We start from the raw sequence: 4,493 nt of genomic DNA, 5'->3' as shown, positions 1-4,493 counted from the left end.
GCAGCACGTCGCCACGGAGACGCCGCCTAGATCAGAGGGGTGGGACTTAAGGGCTGCAAGGAGAATTGGCGTCGTCGTCGAACTTCCGCTTGCCTCTTTGCCAATGGTGGTGTAGCTGTGGTCAAGCTGTGGCCAAAGGAATCCAGCCTTCTGGCGGGGCATTTCCGACCTCAGCCAGCTCATCCTCTGGCATGCGGAAGTAAGCTTGAGCTACCTCGCTGCGGGTAGGAATCCCTTCCAATCTTAAACCTCTAACCACCGTGGCTGGATTAAAGATATTCTAATATTCTAAAGATGGATGCCTCTTTGCAATCCGACTATTAAAACTGGACTCTCCAGAGATTGCAATTTCCCTGGGAGTCTTATGCAGGGAGAAGGAAAAGACTCCGTCACAGATGCCAGCCAACAGAGGAACTTGACTCCAGGAAGGATATTTCACAGTTCCGAAAACTTGTCAGACTACCTTACCAGAGAAACTAGAAATGAAACCATGATGGATGCGACCACACCTTGACAAAGGACTGCTTAGTTGTGTATACCTGTTGTTTTCTATGTAAGCTTAAACTAAATCACTTATCAGAACCCTGGAAATGGACTTGGAGTAGAGAATGCCACCAGATGTCATTGTTCTTTCCAATTAGAGTATCTCTTTTTTTCCACTTCAACTTTTGTCTTTTTAATTGACCTGTTAAAGATGAGTGGCCCACCCTGGTTAGTTAAGGCTGCCAAGGCTCAGTCAGGTTCCAACTCTGATAACAGTTTATACTCCTGCAACTAGTTGTCTTAACAAGCACATTTTCCCAAATCTCTCACAAGCTACCATTGGGCACACGTGATTGGGCACCTTGAGGGAGGCAGAGAACCCTATTTCACGTTGCTTCAAGATGGGTTCAGGGTAGAAAGCCATAGCAGCATGGTCAGATTTTCCCACGTCCAAGTACCTGACCAAAGCTAACCCAGGCTGCCTCACACACTGGTGACACAGGTCACCCACATGCAGGGGAGTTCTCAGATTCCATTCTCCATTTCTTCTTCCTCACTCCCTAGCCTCCTCTCCATCCTGACTCTTTACTGAATCCCAAGTCATTTCCCGCCCCCCCCCCTTTTTGACAGAGTGGCCTGGAACTCACTATATTATTTAGGTCAGACCAGACTCCTACAAAGAGATCCATCCTCCTGCTTCTGCCTCCACAGTACAAAAGTGAAAGGTATGTTCCACCAGGACTGGCAAGTCACTCTCCACTCAACATCACCGCCTTTTAGGTACCCAAGATCTGTTGTCACAGTTACACTGTCCTTGTGCTTCAGGAAACAGGCCCAATGCTATAATTCATGTCATTGGCTGCCTCTCTTGGAGCCCAGGCTCTGTCTCCGTTAAGGAGTGAAATCCTGAACCACAGAAAAGAGTTGGTCGTTTTGGTGTGTCGGCATGGTTTGCACTGGCACTGGTCACCAGACAAAGTGGGTAGGACTTCAGGGTCACCCTTGCCTCCATTTTCTGAAGATCCTGAAGGAATGTGAGTGCCAGCTTCCACTTTCCTCAGGCAAAGAAACCCTTGGAGGAAGCAGGATGCTCTTGCTGAGACTGACTGGCCTCAGGCTGTGGTGCCCAGTTACCTGCTGGTCCCTTCAGACTTCAGGCCTCACACCTCCAGGGAACTGTGTTGGCCCATCTGCAGTTCTGCCTACAAGAAGATTTTATTTGTTTTCCAGATTGAAATGATGTACCACCATCCCAAATCAGCTCTGCAGCCAGCCCCTAATACCACCTTGGGAAGGGCAGTCCCATCTGTCTGCTTAGTTCTGTCCCCGCAGAGGTAAACACATTGTGAATGGGCAGGGCCGTGGCAGCTTCCTTTTTTGAGTCTGTTGTTCTGGTTCTGCCTTGTGCCTCACAATGCTCTGGATGACCCAGGAGTCCACTCAAGAATCTGGAATCCTTTGAAGATCTCTCTCTAGACTCAGACTGAGTGGGACTGGGATCTTGATGGCTTCGGGCCTTGTTAGGGCACACTGGGCACTGGTGCAGCTTTGTTCTATAAGGCATCCTGCACACACAGGTCATTGTCTGTGTGGAAATGAGCAAAGGCACTCACTCAGAAGAGTGAAAGTTCATAGTTGCTGATTGTGCTGGGGGCTCAAACTCAAGCCGTTTTTTTTTTTTTTTTTTTTTTTTTTTTTTGGTTTTTCAAGACAGGGTTTCTCTGTGTAGCCCTGGCTGTCCTGGAACTCATTTTGTAAGTCAGGCTGGCCTTGAACTCACAGAGATCTGCCTGCCTCTGCTTCTAGAGTGCTGGACTTACAGGCACGATCCATCACTCTTCTTAGGCCTTTCTTAGGCTATTCTTACGCAAGGAAGTTCTTTTCCAGGGAGCTATGCCCTCAGCCTTACTGATCAAACCTAAGTTTTCTTGCACAGAAAACACTATGACTGAGCTACAGTCCAGACTCCCCTTTATTTTAAACCTTTCATTTTTCTTCTGCCTTCTTTTCTACTTCCTTTTTCTTCCCCAACCCCCTGATTCTCTAGCCTGGAATAGACTCAGATTCCCTATGTAGCCACGGCTGATCGTGAGCTTGTGATCTATTTTTTTTGTTTGTTTGTTTTTGTGTTTCTATTTCTGTGATCACAGACATAAGCAGCCAAACCCAGTTTGTACAGTTCTGAGGATCAGACCTTGTGTGTGCTAGGCAACCTCCCAACCAACTGAGCTAAATTTCCCTCTTGTTTAGTTTTAGAGGGGCTCATGTAGGGCAGGTTGGCCTCGAACTCCAGGCACTCTTCTGACCTCAGCTTCCTGAGAGCTTGAATTACAATCATGAACCACAATGCTTGACTTTTCTTCCTAAGAAGTACTGTTTTTGTTCCCTGAGCTGGCCTTAACATTTCCACCCTTCTTTTTTTATTAAAGATTTACTTATTTGTTTATTTATTATGTATATACAGTGTTCTGTCTGCATTCATTCCTGCAGACAGATGGTTGTGAGCCACCATGTGGTTGCTGGGAATCGAACTCAGGACCTCTGGAAGAGTGCTCTTAACCTCTGAGCCATCTCTCCAACCCAAATTTCCACCCTTCTGTCTTAAACATCCCAAGTAACTATGATTATAACAATGCCTGGCTACCCACAATATGTATGTACATAAGTATGTATATAGTACATGTGTATTTTATGTGTGTATGTGTGTACATGTATGTGGACACATGGGTGTTGCCTGTTGTGGTTTGAAGGAGAATGGGCGCATACATTGAATGCTTGGTCTCTAGTGGGTGGAACTGTTTTGGGAAGGATTGAGGGGTGTGGCCTTGTTGGGGGAGGTGTGTCACTGCAGGGGGCTTTGTTTGAGGTTTCAAAACTCATGCCAGGCCCAGTCTCTCTCAACTACTGCTCAGTGCCATACCTGCTGGCTTGCTGGCTTGCTTCATGCCATGATGGTCATCAACCTGCCCCCTGAAACTGTAAGCAAGTCCACCGCCATGGTCATGGTGTCTCTTCACCGCTGTAGATAAAGACACACATGGATGTGCCTGGGTATGAAGACCCCAGGTTGATGTGAGAAATCATCCTCCATTCTTAGCACCTTATTCAATGAGGCAGGGTCGCAGTCAAGCTTGCTGATAGTGCTAGTCTCACAGGCCAGCTTGGTTTGTATAAGATTTTCTGCCACAAAGTGGTGGCACATGCCTTTAATCCCAGCACTCAGGAGGCAGAGGCAGGCGGATCTCTGTGAGTTTGAGGCCAGCCTGGTCTACAGAGCAAGATCCAGGACAGGCTCCAAAAGCTACAGAGAGAAACCCTGTCTGTAAAAAAAAAGTATATAAATTCTTACAAGATGAGGAGGTAAAAGCATTTTAATTCCTTGTCCTAAACACAAGATTTAGTGTTGTGAAATAATCCTTTTGTACACTGTGAAGATGTGTCTTTGCCAAGGTGCTTTCTGATTGGTTTAATAAAGAGCTGAGTGGCCAATAGCTAGGCAGGAAGAGGTTAGGCAGGACTTCAGGGCAGAGAGAAAAGAAGAGATGAACCTAGGAGTGGGAGAGATGCCAGAGGACACAGAGAGGAAACAGGAGGTGCAAGTCAGAAGAGAAGTAAAATGCCACAAAACAAAACATAGATTAATATAAATGGGTTAATTTAAGTTATAAGAGCTAGTGGGACAAGCCTAAGCTACAGGCCGAGCCTTCATAATTAAGAAGTCTCCATGTGGTTATTTGGGAGCTTGATGGGAGATGTCATTCTGAAATCTGTCTCTTATTGGTTGTTGAATAAAGCACTGTTGGCCAATAGGGAAGCAAGATAGGTGAGACTAGGAGTCAAGGAGGACTCTGGGAAGGAGAAACACAAGGGGTCATCATGTAGCCGCATAGGGGTAAGAAGTCTGGACCTTTTCTCCGGTGAGAGAAATACTTAGATTAACAATTATGGAATAAATACTTAAGTCAGAGCTAGCCAGTAAGAAACAAGCAAGGCCAACAGCTTCATAATTA

Source organism: Mesocricetus auratus, unplaced genomic scaffold (genome assembly GCF_017639785.1).
Source record: "Mesocricetus auratus isolate SY011 unplaced genomic scaffold, BCM_Maur_2.0 Super-Scaffold_6730, whole genome shotgun sequence".
In the NCBI taxonomy this organism is placed as follows: domain Eukaryota; kingdom Metazoa; phylum Chordata; class Mammalia; order Rodentia; family Cricetidae; genus Mesocricetus; species Mesocricetus auratus.
This window is presented reverse-complemented; position numbering follows the sequence as displayed.